Genomic DNA, 16,809 nt, shown 5'->3' with positions numbered 1-16,809 from the left:
GAAATCCATTGCGGATTTTTCCATGCGGATTCACCGCGGATTTACTGCAGATTTAGTGCGGATTTTTATTAAGGAATAGGTGTAAAACGCTGCGGAATCCTCACAAAGAATTGACATGCTGCAGAAAATAAACCGCAGCAATTCTGCGCGGAATTTTCCACAGCATGTGCACAGCAGATTTGGTTTTCCATAGCTTTACATGCTACTGTAAAACCAATGGAAAACTGCTGCAGATCCGCAGCCAAATCTGCAACATATGCACATGCTGTGTGCCCACGTTACGTTTCCGCCGCGTTTTTCCACTGTGGAAATGCTTAAAAAAACCGCTAACAAAACGCATCCCATTAATTATAAATGCATTCCGCAATTGCTGTGCCCATGCTGCGTATTTTTTTCGCAGCGGAATCGCATCGCAGAAAAATATGCAGCATGATCATATATTTTGCGGAATTGCGGAGATTCCGCCGCCATAGACTTGTATTGGAATGCTTGAAATCAGCAAATATTAAAAATGTTTACCGATTTCAAGCGCATTTGCTGCGGTTTTGTAAATCAAAACTGCAGCAAGTATGAAGTGACATCATGGGCATCCCATCATGCCATCCCATAATCCAGACATAGGCTGATGATACTACTACTCCCATCAGCCTATGTCTGTTCCCCTTTAGTGGCAGCAGGATCATCTCGATGGGACCTCATAGGAGCCTCTTTTTTTGTCCCAACTCTATTTGTGCTAAAAAACGCTTAAACGTATTAAAAACGCGTCAGAAAAGCATAAAAAACGCATCAAAATCCACATGCGTTTTCCCTGGCAAGGGTGTGCAATTTTGATGAGGAAAAATCTGCTTCTATTCTGCAAAGTGGGCACATAGCCTTAAGGTGTGTTCACACTGAGTTTTTCCGGCATGTTTTTCAAGCAGAAGACACTTCAGGATACTCTCCTTTTTCTGAAGTTCTGTAAACCCAAAGCCTCAAGTTTTTTTAGCTACATTTCAATCATTTTCGGAGCGCTTTTTCAATTATTTTTTTCTCTGACGGCATTTTATTGAACTTTTTGGGGTATTGTTACTTTTTCCAAGACTTTTTTATTTTTTAAATCCATCAAATAATGAAAGCAAGAAAGCTGACAATACAATAAAAAGGACAATTTTTAATCCTTCTCATTGACATTTATTATAAAGTAATGAGCAGAAGACGCCTGAAGAAAGTTCAGGTTATTTATTTTTAACCACTTGGCATCTTTAAGATTCTGAAGCATCTAAAAGACAAAAACCTGAACGTGTGAACAGCGATTGGTTTTCTCACACAAATTTATAGGGCCATTGTTATGATCGTTTTGCTGCTGCGTACCTGCTCAAAAAGTGTCGGAATAAGACACGGTGTGAAAGTTCTTGGAAATGTAGACCGATCCACCATGAAACGTGTAGCAGTGCTGGGTTTGCTGAATGCAACGGAGTCGAGTTTGTTAAACAGCACAAGTCACTTTGATATCAATGCTTTTCCATACGGCAGTAGATTAAAGGGTTAATCCCAAACCAGTAAGTTATCCCCTATCAATAGGATAGGGGATAACTGGCTGATCGCTGGGGGTCCGATGACGAGCAAGTTATCGCTGGATAACTTTTAATGACGAACATTGCTCTTTAACTGGCAGAAGCATCAGAAGATCACCATCAGATGGACGTATAAATCGGAGTGAGATCAAAATGCAGTGCACGGACTGGTCGATGGCTCTTCGATGGTCAGGCTTCGACGGGAGAAGCCCGGGCAGGCTTCGAAGGGAGTAGCCGAGTATTCAAAGTGAGAAGACTCCTACGGGAGCAGCTGGGAAGACTCCGCCGGGAAGACTCCGACGGGAGCAGCCCGGGAAGACTCCGACGGGAGCAGCCCGGGAAGACTCCGACGGGAGCAGCCCGGGAAGACTCCGACGGGAGCAGCCCGGGAAGACTCCGACGGGAGCAGCCCGGGAAGACTCCGACGGGAGCAGCCCGGGAAGACTCCGACGGCAGCAGCCCGGGAAGACTCCGACGGGAGCAGCCCGGGAAGACTCCGACGGGAGCAGCCCGGGAAGACTCCGACGGGAGCAGCCCGGGAAGACTCCGACGGGAGCAGCCTGTGCCATTTGGCACAACTTATGCCGATACCTGTACTTCTGAGTAAATTTTTTGCATCATCTGCATCAATGTTCACAGCTCCAGTCCTCAAGAGCCACCGACAGATCATATTTTCAGGATTACTGTTGCACAAGTGATGGAATTATCACCTGCTCAATACTAAAGAAATCCTGAAAACGTAACCTGTTGGTGGCTTTTGAGGACTGGAGCTGGGAACATTGATCTGGATAGTTTAAAGGGAACCAGTCAACCCCAAAATGGAAGATGAGGTAAGCCCACCAGCATCAGGGGCTTATCTACAGCATTCTATAATGCTGTGGATAAGCCCCCGATGTAACCTGAAAGATAAGAAAAATAGGTTAGATTTATACTCACCCAGAGGCGGTCCCTGTACTGTACGGGTCCGATGGGCGTCGCGGTCCGGGGCCTCCCATCTTCATACGATGACGTCCTCTTCTTGTCTTCACGCTGTGGCTCCGGTATACTTTGTCTGCCCCGTTGAGGGCAGAGCAAGTACTGCAGTGCGCAGGTGCCGGGCCGCTGACATTTCCCGGCGCTTGCGCACTGCAGTACTTTGCTCCCCCGTCAACAGGGCAGACAAAGTACGCCTGCGCAGGAGCTGCAGCGTGAAGACAAGAAGAGGACGTCATCGTAAGAAGATGGGAGGCCCCAGACGACGCCCATCGGACCCAACAGAACGGGACCACCCCTGGATGAGTATAATATAACCTCTTTTTCTTACCTTTTAGGGTATGTGCACACGTTGCGGATTTTGCTGCGGATTTTTCCGCAGCGGATTTGTAAAATCAGCAGTGCAAAACCACTGCGGTTTTCACTGCGGATTTTCACACGGTTTCTTCTGCAGATTCCTCTGCGGGTTTTCAACTGCACTTTCCTATTGGTGCAGGTTGAAAACCGCTGCGGAATCCGCAGAAAGAAGTGACATGCTACTTTTTTTCCGCAGCGTTTCCGCGCGGAATTTTCCGCAGCATGTGCACAGCGGTGTTTTTTTCCCATAGGTTTACATGGTACTGTAAACTTTGGGAAAACTGCTGCGGATCCGCAGCGTCAAATCCGCTGCGGATCCGCAGCGTGTGCACATACCCTTAGGTTACATCGGGGGCTTATCTACAGCATTACAGAATGCTGTAGATAAGCCCCTGATGCTGGTGGGCTTAGCTCATCTTCCATTTTGGGGGTAACAGGTTCCCTTTAATTACATGTAGCTCTGCTACATCTCTATACATAACAGAGTGCAACAAGGCATTACTAATTCAAGGAAGTAATTGGTAAATTGGAGAAAGAGTAAAATCCACAGCGCTAAAGGCCAGGGGTCCCCACAATGAGAGGGGCTGACAAGGGAATCCCTTGGGTTTTTCGCCTCCTCTCCTTGCAGAGAGGGGTGAGGAGTGTTGTCCTGCAAGTGAACTTTCACCTTCCGAACTCTGCTCCCTTTTTATTGGTAACTTGAAAGAAAAAAAGGGGGGAACAGAGCTAAAATAAAAAAAGAGAACAGAAGGAAAGGGAGGGGGCAGCTCCCCAGTGTCCCTATCACGTCTCCTGTGACCCCCGTCCTCTGCGAGCACAAACTCTTAAGTAAGATTTGTGAAGATTCAAGCTAAAAGCATCACCTCTAATAAGAAGGCAACATTCACATTCTGGGTTAATGGAATTAGATGGGGGGCACTGACATTATGTGACAAAAAAAAACTAAAACAAAACTCATGCAATCGGAGGGCAGCCATCATGTGGATTTAACGTTCCCTAGGTCCCTGGGCAAAGGTCTCAGCTGCTGCAGAGCTTCTTAGATGTGGAGACTCAGTAAATCAATTGTATATTACACTTCTAATATAAACAACTGCACATCCTTGCAATCTGCAAATCTTCACTAGCTTTTACAGCAAGAGGTTCTGCAGCAGCTCCTTTGGAGATTATAATCGTATGGATCCTAAAAGTTTAACCAAATAATTCAAAAGTAAAAATTCCTAAGCAATTATCGGGCAAGAGGTTCTTCAGCAGCAACTTTTAAAGTAAATAGAATATTGTTAGGGAGAAGTAAAACAATTATTAATACAGTTTGCTATAGTTGCGATGCAAGAGGTTCCGCAGCAGCAGAGTCATGAAGTTATCTCTACTCCTTAAGTTTTTCATGGTTCACGGCTACTACAAAACGTGTTCGTCTAAGCGAATGCAGAAAATATATAAATGACTACTAGTGTTTAAAGAACAAGAGGCGCTCAAATTACCTGCACTTGCAACATCCATATCTGCTGCAGAACCTCTTAGATGTCACGTATATAAAAAGTAAAGCAATATGTACAAGAAGTTATACAGCAGCACTTTCCAGTGACAAACACACATTGATCTAGCAAAATCCTGATAACTTTAATGCAAGCAGTTCTGCAGCAGCAGCACAGATAATGCAAGCCCCTCCTCCGCACACACAGATACAATGTATCTTGCACATTTCCCAATAACTTCTAGCAATGCATATATGGTTCTGCTAGAGATCCGCCTAGTAAGAGGTTCTGCAGCAGCTCCGAATCATCAGCACTGTAAGTCCAAGTCTTTTGCAAAGCTTGAGAACAAGCTCTGTCCCCAGCCAGTGCAATGCTGAGCACTCCTCCATGCCTCCTATCCCTCCTGCCCAGACCTCCTCCTCCTCCTCTCCTGCTTTCCCCCCTTTTTTTCCTCCTTTCTCCAATCTCCTTTTTGTGCCTTTTCCCCCTTGAATGCTCCCTCTCTCGCTCCCTCTCTCTCTCTCTGCTTCTGTGTCTTGTTGTTTACCCAGCAGGTGGATGTGACGTCAGGGACTGAACACTGCAAAAAATAACAACGTCTAAATCCGCCAGCAGTCCAGCGTGGGCACCACTAGCAAAGTGGAAAGAAGGAGAAGGAAAGAGAGAGGAGGAGGAGGAGGGGGAGCAAGAAAATAGTGCCTGATCCCAGAAGAAGGAAAAGGAGGAGGAGGAGGGGGGAGCAAATAAACAACAACAACAAGAGTGCAAAGAAGGGGGTCTGGGAGCACGAGGAAGAGGGGCTGCAGCCTGCAAGCGCTGGAGGGAGGCGAGCGCCTGGCTGCGCCGCTGGAGAGCTGGAGAGGGGCCCCCGGTGCGCTCCATCCATCAGAGCGCACAGGAGCGAGTGCGTCCTGCAAGCGGAGCAAGCAGCGGCAGGAGCCAGCAGCAGCCGGAGCAAGCAGCGGCGGAGTAATCTATTGTTATTTATTGTGTGGCTGTTGCATGCTGTACTGGGATCGCATGTGCATTTAAAAGGAAAGAAAATAAATGAACACACACACACTGACACTGAGTGACAGGAGAGCTGCCGGTGCGGGTGAGTGTTGGCGGCTTTGGCTGCACTTTCCAAGCTGCTCTTCTTGCCCCATTGTCTTATTGCATTTCCTCCACTTTCTTCTTTTATGTCTCCCCTCTTCCCATTCCCTTTGCCTTCCCCCCCCCCCTTATATCCCCTCCTGCTGTCATGCACCAAACTATTACTACTAAAAAGTAACTTTTTTTTTTTTTTTTAAACTCTTCTGTCCCAACTCTGTAGTCACTCCAGATATTATCCTCCACCCCCCTCTTCATCTTTCCTTGCTGATGAGCAGAAGTTTTCTAAGACTAGACAGGATAGATTGGGTTTGCCAAGTTTTCCAGTAAGGACTTGGAGGCTACTTATGGAGGAGTCAGTGATTTGGACTAAATCAGGATTTATAGAATGTCATCACGTCACAGAAGGAAAGTCAGTCCAGGAATGGTAGGGCCGTTTCGTCAGATTGGAAAGTTGATGGGCAACTTTTTTAAACTTTTTCAAAACTTTTTCATTGTTACTTTAGTCAACCACATCGCAGCATAATTATGTTCCATGCAGAATAGGGGAGGTGGGATTGAGATTCCACCGTTTGGGACACTTGGGCTCCTAGGAAAATCTATGGGGAAATTTTCACAAAGTTGCCCAAAATCCATTTGACCTGCCAAGGTCGAGAGTTGTCATGGATGGAACTGAAATCTTAGTTTTTGGAAACCTGTTGTATTCTTCTGGATACAGGTTTTTGTTTTTTTTTACAAAGTTAATAGGCGTTCCTGGAAGTTGTTGATCTATTGAATGTAGAAGTGTAAATATTTGTTTTCAGATTGTAAATATTTTTAGTTTTATAGATTGTTGCAGAGATTTCCTAACCCTGTATGGTTTATTACCTGCTGAAAAGTTGTAATAGGACGTCCGTATGTGGGTGAAGTTTTTGAGACGTCCCTATAATAAACCTTGAAGACCCGTAGGGACTACTTACCCACTCTTGGTTGCATAGTAGTCATGCTCTCCTCCATAGATGTGGATAGCAGTGATGTATCTGACCCTTTTTTAGTGGTAGCAAGGACCCTAGATCCAGCATCTGTGTTGCCTGGGATTGCTCCGATTACAGGTGATCAGATTGAATATTACATTCAGGAACATTTTGTGCATTTTGCTTACCCTATATTGCACTTACGATCTGTATTTCCTCAATAAAGGCCCATTTAAGATAGAGGCTTAAAATGATCCAAAACTGCTTGTTATATAAGTCTGCGAAGCAGTTTTCTAACGCTTGGGAAAGTTTCAAGACATCCTGAGCTTCTTATTAGGATACCTCGCCTCCTTACAGTATTAACTGTCTTGGAAGGAAGTGATTCAGCTTAGTATAGAGATAGTCCTATCCCAAGCCTCACTTCTTCCATCTCCTCCACGTGCATGTCTTCCCATCTCCCTATCATTTATTCTGCTACATTCCTTACAATAATGTTTCTATTTCCAATGTTTATTCCATTTTCATCTCTCTGTAAAAGCACAAATGTTACAAATTGTTTTTTTTGTGTCTGATGGGAAATAAAATTCTCCACCTGTCCTGAGACATTGCATCTATTCTTTCTTTATGAGTGCACATTAATGTAAGATCTCTCCTTAAAGGGTGGCATGCCAAAAGGAATATGCAAAAAATAGATAATGGAGAGAAATGACTGCCGAAAATAACATCTATAGATAAAAATTACTGAGCAAAGTTTATTCCAAATGCCAGTGAAAGTTGACAGCCTTCCCTTGTAATTGCTGGTATAATAATTTCCAAGTCTTTTTCTACAAATACCATCTGTAAGATTATTATAAATTATAAACGCTGAGGCTTTGAACCATCTGACATGATGATCTCTTTTTTTTTTAATTATTATTTTTTTTTTTCCCCCAAAATCTAATAAATAATGTGCAATATTTTGTAAAAAAGACTTTATTTCAGCCATTAATTATGATTATTACTATGATTATGAATGACAATAATTACATTGTACATGCAGATATATTATTTGCAGTTTTCCCCTATGCAAAAATATAACATATCTAGAAACTTAGACAGATGACATGTGCATTGCATTGGTCCAAACCTTACCTTTTCCTATAAAGGTGTATACATTTGTGCCAATTTTATTATTTTTTTAATTTCTGTACACCATGCTGGATAAGAAAAATAAAAGAAAGCAAAAACTTTCAACGTAACAAAAAACTGTTAGTGATATTGTATTTTTTTTTTCCAGGCCCCGGTTGTTAAATGATGGAAAGGAAAATTAAATAATTCATTTAGTTTTTGAAATCAAGACATCAGCCAGGTGTGTATTACAACCTACATACAGACCAATATATTTTCTCCTAAAATAAAAAAGAAGTAGAAAAATATAATACAATGTCTTAATGCATAATAATGACTTCAGTTTTTATTTTTTTGTGATTTTATTTTATTTTTTCTGGCAAAAGTGAAAAAAAAAAAAAAAAGAAAAGAACTCAGCTCTCCTAAAATGTGTGAGATCCCAAGTAAGCCACAAAAGAGAAGAATTGTATGTTTAATATATTGCTGTGGAAGCATTCTCTTTTCTCTTCTGTAGTCTCCCGGATTAGTCATTGTCTGAGTGAGAGAGGGAAAAAAAAAAATCTCTTTTTGAAAAGGGGGGGAGAATAAGTAAACAGTCTTCAACAAGTGAACCTTGACAACCCAGATTAAGGAGTGCAGTGGAGATCAAACGAAGCTTCTACTGAGCTGTTGTCAAGTACAGGCTGGCTGCTGGCTCAGGGTTAGCAAGCCTACAAGTTCACTTATGCAGAAATGGACTATTGCAAACATTGGCCTTTGTGGTGGAAGCAAAAGGTGCAGAATTCTCAGCGCAGTTTCATGGATGCATCAAACATGAATTTTTGATGCCACCCCCTTGAATATGACATTTCTCAAAATTCATACAAAAATTCCACTTTAAATTTTATGGTCATGCTGTATTAATAAATAGCTAATTTTTATGGTGGGCAAAAATGTATTATTTGTGAATTATCCATTTTTCTTATATTTTTTATTATTTTTATTAATATTGATAATTTAAAAATTCCTTTAAACCTCCACTTTCTAATGCTCGGGGCTGAGCAATTTTCATCTTTTGATTTGACGAAGCTGTAAAATAAAATTGCACTCTCGAGAAGTGGACGTGTTATATAGACTTTAATCAGGAACCTATGGATGGATGAATATGTAATGACTTCATTTTGCCCTTTAACTATCTCGTGATTTTTTTTTTCTTTAATTACACATTTTTTGTGTTTTTTTTTTTTTTTTTGCTTTTTTTTTCTAATAATATACCATGGTATAAAAGAAAAGTATGCACCTCCTGTAACACTTGTATGACTTATGCATACACTCTATATTCTGGGTAATGGGATATGTTTTTTTTTTTTTTTTTCTTTCTTAAAATATGATTGCAATTTTTATTTGCCACCATAAAACGATAGTGCCGATTAATTATGATTCCAGGTGTCTTTTTTTTTTTCTTTTTTTTTTTTCCCTTTTCAGTCACGATCTGGTAGGTCATTATATTTTCGGGGGTGTCGTGAAAGCTGCCACCACTCTATATACTTTAAACTTTTATCGTTTTTGCTTAAATGTAGTGGAAATATATTAGGGGCTGTCAGGCGGTGCCATAGATTTTGTTTATGGTATCAGCTACTTTAAGTACTTGCGTTAGAGCAACTCGTTTAACCCCCGTAATGAAGAGCGTTAAGAGTCGAAATGAGGGTACTAAAAAGCCTTTTCTGCCCTTTGCTCCTTTGCAATAATCTTAAATTACCGAGATTTTTTTTTACTGTACCTTCAAGGGACTGGCTTCCTAGATCTGGAAGAAGAGAGTTCATGGATTCAGATGAGACTCGGTACCTGTGTACTATAGAATAAGTAGAAGTAACACTTGCGCAAAAAATATATATATATAAAAAATCAATCTTATTTTTGCTCCCTTGTCAGGATGACAAACATGCAAGAATCCGCCGGAGCAATAAGCTAGGAGAGACAGATATATTTTTTTTTTTGTGAAAGGCGTTAATGTATAATTCAGTGGACAGTGGTGATAGTCACCGATCATCGCATATAAAGGCAATCGAACTCTTTCCATCATTCGCGGAAGGTATTTCCTTGTGCAGATTGGCTGGCTTGTCAGACTCAGCGTGGAAAGCAGACCCATCACATTTCAGTAGATGTTCATCTCCGTCACTTGTTTGTCAAGCTGCTTTCCGGAATAAAAAAACAAAAACCTCAAGTTGTTAAAGCTCAAAAAAAATCCGACAGATGTTGTTTTGTTTTTTTTTCGCACTGCCCTGAATTTGAAGCAGAATTATGGTATGATCTATAACTTTTTATTTTACACTTTTAGTTTTTTTTCGCAATGGGTTTAGAAGGTGCAAAAGTTCTTGGTGGAACTTCATGTAATCCAGATAAGAAAGTGGTGGAAATGCTGCGTAGTTCCCAGAGGACATCAACATTTTTTTTTTTTCCTTATCATTTCATCTTCTCATTGATTAGAATTTCTGTGTCCGTCTAGAACAGCGTTTCTCAACTCCAGTCCTCAAGAGCCACCAACAGGTCAAGTTTTCAGGATATCCTTAGTATTGCACAGGTGATAATTTCATCACCCGCTCAAGTATTAATTCCATCACCTGTGCAATCCTAAGAAAATCCTGAAAACATGACCTGTTGGTGGCTCTTGAGGACTGGAGTTGAGAAACACTGATCTAGAAGAACTTTCTTGTATCTCCTGCTTGACGTTTGCCTCATGTTCAATGTGGTGATAGGAATCTGGTTCTTGTTCCCATGCAGAATAGACCGAGTACATTTACCCAGATTTCTATGCAGATATATTGGTGGCAAGAGGACAAAGCTAAGGGTTTCGGATGGGTGGCAAGTTATTCTGGGATTGTTTATGGAACGCTTTGAAGACCTCTGGTTCGTAAATACATATGTCATGTATGTTGGTTCATGCTCACGGCTGATGGTGGATGTAGACAAATAACTTGGTATTGTCATTGTCCAAGCCAACCAGTCTCAATATACAGTGAAAACCTTTCCAAAAGACCACCTCTTTAGGAAGACAACACCCTTATCCAGACCGGGTTTTCGGTTCCACCATGTATCTTACATGCTGGACGTCTTCGCAAAGGCCACCATCCTCTAGAAAACTGCTTTTCAATGTAGTTTTGGAGGGTTTTCATCAGAGACTTTTCTATACTTAAAGTGGTTGTCCACTACTTGGACAACAACTTCTGGAACCCTATTTCTGGAACCCTATGTTTCCCCCCCTGTAAAATGTTAGCAGCTGTACTCTTCTCCGGTGCCGGCACTGTTCCAGCGGTGTGTGCACTGACTCTCCCGGGGCTCGCATGACATTGTTTTGTCACGTGATCCCTGCGGCCAGTCAGCGCTGACTTCACTCTTCCCTCCTGGAGACTTAATTTACATCCGGAAGAAGTGGGAGCTGTGGCTGCTCTCTCACTTCCTCCAGATGTCTTGATTTGTCCAAAGGAGAGGTAAGTGAAGCCTCAGGGATCGCGTGACGTAACAATGTCATGCGAGCTCCTGTAGATCCAATGGTGACACCGCAGGAACGGCACAGGAGGTGAGTATCCATGTTATTTTACTGGGAGATATATGGGGATTCAGAAGGGGTTGTCCGAGTAGTGCACAACCTTTTTAAAGGGTTGTTCCCTAAAAAGCATATTATACCTTATCCTTAGGATAGGGAATTACTCTATGCAGTGTTTGACCACCAGTAGTCCTGAAATCGGGGCTCTGGAACCCTGAGAACAGAACTCCAAAGCTCTGTCTCGAATGAAGTGCAGACCTCCGTGCATTCATTGGCTGGAGATAGTCGAGCACTCCAGTCCCACTGACAATGAATAGAGCGAGGGTCACACATGACCGTTTCCACTTCACTAATGATGGGGATGCAGAGTCCTGGTTTGAGGGTTCCAAAGACCAGATCTCAGGATTGCTGGAGGTTTCTAGGAGTTTGGATCCCCAGTGATCAGCAAGTTATGCCCCATGCTGTGGATAGGGGATAACTTGTTTTTTTTTATATTGGAGATAACCCTTTTTTGGCATTATCACAAAGTTAGTCTATAACTGTGACAGCTGCTATACCTGCCACCTAATGTGTAGTTGCCATCGTTGATCCTCAGTAGATTGTTGTGTGGGTATGATCTCCTCTTTGTGACCCTCTCGGTGTTTGGTACCCGAGCAGGATCACCTTTTTGAAGAAATAGTATGTGCCTATAGGGATGATTGGATAAGGAGGTTCTTCCAGACCAGTGGTCCCGGACCTATGGATCTCTAGTACGCGGAGGATTGAGGTTTCACTCCAACTAGACCACCACCAATGTTCTAGAGTAGACTGCCATATTTTTATAAGGGACAAAATCTGAAATGTAGATAATCTAGTGAAGCTACACTTCTTTGGCAGAATAGGGAAGCCTTTGTATATGGTCTCTGAAGTAGAAAGAGTTAAGTTTACTCATGAGTCATCTCCAGATTTGGGTGAGTTACTGTACCACCTCAATAGCTGAAGAAGTGTGAAGGAATAATAATCTATTTTCATATTCATGGGTTTGGCTGCGTGAACGCGATGCCTTTAAATTCAGATTTTGGAAAAGGATTTGCCCTTCTTAGGGTATGTGCACACTTAGGTGGGATGTCTGCAGATTTTTCTGCACCTGTTTTTGTAAATCCGCAGGTAAACCGCACTGTGGATTACCTTCGGATTTACCGCGTTTTTTGTGCGAATTCCACCAGCGGTTTTACGCCTGCGGATTCCTATTGTGGAGCAGGTGTAAACCGCAGTGGAATCCGCACAAAGAATTGACATGCTGCGGAATGTAAACCGCTGCGTTTCCGCACGTTTTTTTCTGCAGCATGTGCACTGCGGATTTTGTTTTCCATAAGTTTACATGGTACTGTAAACTCATGAAAAACAGCTGCAGATCCGCAGCGTCAAAACCACTGCGGATCCACAGCAAAATCCGCACCGTGTGCACATACTCTTAAAGGGATTTTTCGCTACTTGGACAACCCTTTCTTAAAAACATTATTCCCCCTTTGTAAAATAAAAACACTACATATTCACTTCTTACACCAGTGCCGTCCAGCGATGCCAGCACTGGGTGGGTTCCTCCAGGCTCTCATGACATTGGCTGCAGGGCTTACGTAACACAATCAGTGGCCACTAATGGCTTGCAGGGTTCACATCTTCCCCTGAAGGAAGTAAGAACATGGCATAGTAGCACAATAGCATCCGATGATTGGCCGCAAGGCTAGCATGGCATAACAATGTCGTGAGAGCCTCGGGAGACCCGGTGCCGATGTAGGAGGTGCATATATGGTGTTTTAACGGGGAATATAGTATTTAATAAGGGATAGTCCTAGTAGTGGACAACCCCTTTAAAGAGTTCAGCTGAGTATGCTTTCTTTGGCTATGCACCATGGGAAAACATGCAAATTAGATCTCTCCTGGATGGAAATCTATCTCAGTAGTGCCACCTAGTGGAGATAACTATATTGTAAGTCAGTGTTTGATCCTCAGGGGAGCTTGTGCACAGGGCTTATTTTCTTGGATGATTGCTATCTGCTTTTCACGGACAGCTCTCGTACATGTGATATTCTATGGGGCTGTGCACATGTCCTTTTTTTTTTCTCGGGTCAAGTGGTCCGCAAGAAAAAATCGGAGACATGTCTGGTTTTGATCCTGTTTGATCAAAATCGGCAATGCAAGTCTATGGGTCCGAGAAAAACATCGGCCTGCACTCAGAAGACATCTGAGTGCGTTCCTATTTTCATGGACTGGCAGAAAGGAGAAGGTAGAGAAACTTCTTTTTTTTTCCCTCTACATATCCGAGAAAAGCTGATGCCACTTTGATTAGAATAATTGGACCGTTTTTCTCGGATGTGTTAAAAAACGGTCGTTCGGCCCTACCCTAAAGGGAAGTTATGATCCGAAAATTACATGTTGTAGAAATAAAGTTTTTGTGTTCCGAAACTTTTTACAAAGTTTTTGGAACTTTTTTTTCTCTTTAAAATAAAAGAACAGACTTTGTAATCTTGCAGTTTGCACAGTGATCACTGGGGTCAGGTAATTGTCCTGGTCATGTTGCAAAGTTTGTAAAATGGTCGGATAATGACTTCTCGCTAGGCACTGGTGGGGATAGTTCTCTTTGAGGATAGGTGTTATAAGACTCCACCTATAGGGTAGCTACATCCATTAGGTGGCAGTAGCGAGATGGTTCCGTCTGGGCGAGTGCTCATTTGCATATTTGTTCCATGGAACCGTTGCCAATAAGATTCTGTACTCCTTAAGGGAGTCACTTCTCCACTGATTCAAGAAGATAAGCTTGGATTTCCATCTCCACCTTCTTGACGTTTCCTCCTGCTCTATGGATGTTCGTAGCTTTTAGAACCCCCGCATCTTATGGAATCGTGCCTTTAATTTCTGTCCAATGTGAGATCTTTTGATATCCTCATTATCTTCATTAGATTACAAGATCCAATATGTTCCATACAAGATCTCATTACGGCACTCACATCCATCATGTCTCCTGCATCGCCACCATGGTGCGGTGTAGTTAATTTGACCTGTCATCAATCTGAAAATTGTCAAGATTCCAACTTTGATGTAACCTTGTTAGCACTTACTACTACACACATCCCCGGAAAATGACAATGTGTAACCGGGTGGAACTAGAAAATATACAAGTACAGTCCTTCCAAGCAATGGAGCCATGTAAGGACACATCTAGATAACTTCTCCTTTTCTTTGGGGAATGTCCCAAAAAAAGGAGAAACATTCATTTTTTTTTTTTCTGTGAAAGTAGAGTAATGTGCGCACATTTGTGCTCCGGTTCTTAGCTAAGTTCTGCACCTTACTAGAATATATAATCCCTGACCAACCAACAGTCTAAAGTAGCACATCATTCCAATTACAGCCAAATGGGAGTGGCTTATCAGCCTTTTGTCCTAATGAAAACAGAGCAATGGGTGGAGGCTTCTGCCTGAGACTGATCTCCTGAGACACAAGGAAGATTTCTTTATAGATTTTACCTTTTTTATTGCAATATGAGATAAAAACAATGAAAGAAAAGGAATAGTTATAGGAAATTTCGAAGAAAAAAAATGGAGTGTGCGTCTTGAAAATATACTTAATAATAGAGGCACCAAACGATGGCACGTGGACTGCCTCCAGGTCTGTCATACAGAACTGCAAGGACTTAATGTGAGCTGCAATACCAGACATTACCACAGACAAGAGTGGTGCTGTTTCTCAAAATATAAATTAGATTTTTTTTTCTTATATAAGGCAATGTCTTGTGGCTTGTACAAATATGAAAACTTAAGACCATTGAAGGAGAAGACTGCAAAGTGCATTTTGAACTCCCGGTCCAAGGAATATTGACAGTGTGACTTGCAGGAATTGGAGAAGCTGCCCTCATGTTTTGTGTCTGGCTGGAATAAATGGCTGCCTTATACAGATTTTACGGCATAAATCTCCTGTGTTCTTTGCATTGATCAGACCCCCATACAGCTACGGGTCATGTGTCCGATGGCTCCTAACCTTACCGGGAAATACCATTGTTTGGTCACTGGCATAATTCATGGATGGAGGACCCTGTGAGAGGTCAGAATAATTTACGTTCTTTTGCGGTGTACTATGTTTGGCGTATTTTATAGGATTTTTGGGGAATATATGAATAGGACTCGAAGGTTTTTCGCAGCTACTTCTAAACCCCCTTTAGAGGTGGTGCAAATCGATTTGCAGGACCCGATCGATTGTCTGTGGTCTCTGTACGGGAGCCCTAAGAACCATCTACTACCTCCTGGCATCCCACCTGTCTGAGACCCAAGCAAGACTGGTTGGTAGGGTCACACTGTCTGACAAGCCCACATATATAAGAAGCCCTGGCAACCAGCCTGTCTCAGATCTAACTATTCTCAGTCAGCCTAGTTGCTAGGGACTCAGACTCTGACAACCCGACATCTGAGATTATAGCAGTTGGGCCAGCATGGTAGCTAGGGACACAATGCCTGACAAGCCCACATATATAAGTAGCCCTGGCAACCAGTCTGTCTCAGATCTAATTATTCTGAGTCAGCCTGGTTACTAGGTACCCAGGCTCTGATAACTTCACATCTGAGATTATAGCAATTAGGCGAGCATGGTTGCTAGGGACACAATGCCTGACAAGCCTACATATATAAGCATGATATTCCTATAACCAGTTTGTCTTAGACCTAAGTATTCTGAGTCAGCCTGGTTGCTATGCTACCTTACCTGACAACCATCTATATATATAATTGTCTAAGGGGTACTTCCGTCTGTCTGTCTGTAATGGAAATCCCGTGTCGCTGATTGGTCTCGCCAGCTGCCTGTCCTGGCTGCCGCGACCAATCAGCGACAGGCACAGTCAGGCCGAGAATTAGTCCCTCCCTACTTCCGTCCAGTCAGTGCCCGGCGCCCGCTCCATACTCCCCTCCAGTCACCGCTCCCACAGGGTTAATGCCAGCGGTAACGGACCGCGTTATGCCGCGGTGTAACGCACTACGTTAACGCTGCTATTAACCCTGTGTATCCCCAACTTTTTACTATTAATACTGCCTATGCAGCATCAATAGTAAAAAGATCTAATGTTAAATAATAAAAAAAAACAAAAACCTGCTTTTCTCACCTTTCGTCGTCCGACGATGCGCTCGCGCATGCCGCCAGCTTCCGTTCCCAGAGATGCATTGCGAAATTACCCAGAAGACTTAGCGGTCTCGCGAGACCGCTAAGTCATCTGGGTAATTTCCCAATGCATCCTGGGAACGAAAGATGGCGGGAGCCGCGCGTGCGCGCATCGCCAGAGCTTCGCTGGATCCTGGCGGGTGAGTATATAACTATTTTTTATTTTAATTACACAGTGAGTGGCCGGGCCCGGGCGTAGTGATCTATGTGTACGGTGGCCCCAGCTGTGCGGAGTAGTCGTGTATCATATGAAGCTGTATGGGACTATTTACTTCTATGGCCAGTGTTAGATACTATGTGGGCTGTGCTATACATTACGTTGGCTGTGTTATAGATTACGTGGCCAGTGTTATATACTACGTGGCCTGTATGTACTGCGTGGCTGCTGTATACTGCGTGGACTGTGTTATATACTACGTGGGCTGTTATTTACTGCGTGGCCTGTATTAACGTATCAGGTATTCTACAATATGTATGTATATAGCAGCCACATAGTATATAGCACAGGCCACGTAGTACTACTTTATACTACGTGGCCTGTTCTATATACTATGTGGCTGCTATATATATACATACATACATACATACATACATACATA

At 42.7% G+C, this 16,809-nt stretch overlaps 1 protein-coding gene across 9 annotated transcripts in view; it reads left to right on the top strand.

Moving 5' to 3' along the window:
• The first annotated feature begins 4,837 nt into the window (after positions 1–4,837).
• Positions 4,838–16,809, top strand: part of FOXP1 (forkhead box P1) — a 734,927-nt gene continuing 722,955 nt past the window's right edge. For 3 of the 9 annotated variants that reach the window (XM_077276200.1, XM_077276205.1, XM_077276206.1), the window contains exons 1-2: positions 4,840–5,450; positions 7,676–7,747. The gene's annotated coding sequence lies outside the window, so the exon portion shown is untranslated. Of the gene's footprint in view, positions 5,451–7,675; positions 7,748–16,809 lie in introns of all 9 variants that reach the window. The other 6 variants (XM_077276201.1, XM_077276197.1, XM_077276196.1 and 3 more) reach the window with 6 other exon arrangements.

Source organism: Ranitomeya variabilis, chromosome 8 (assembly GCF_051348905.1).
Source record: "Ranitomeya variabilis isolate aRanVar5 chromosome 8, aRanVar5.hap1, whole genome shotgun sequence".
In the NCBI taxonomy this organism is placed as follows: domain Eukaryota; kingdom Metazoa; phylum Chordata; class Amphibia; order Anura; family Dendrobatidae; genus Ranitomeya; species Ranitomeya variabilis.
Note: the sequence above shows the minus strand (reverse complement) of the source record. Positions and strands in the feature narration are given on the sequence as shown.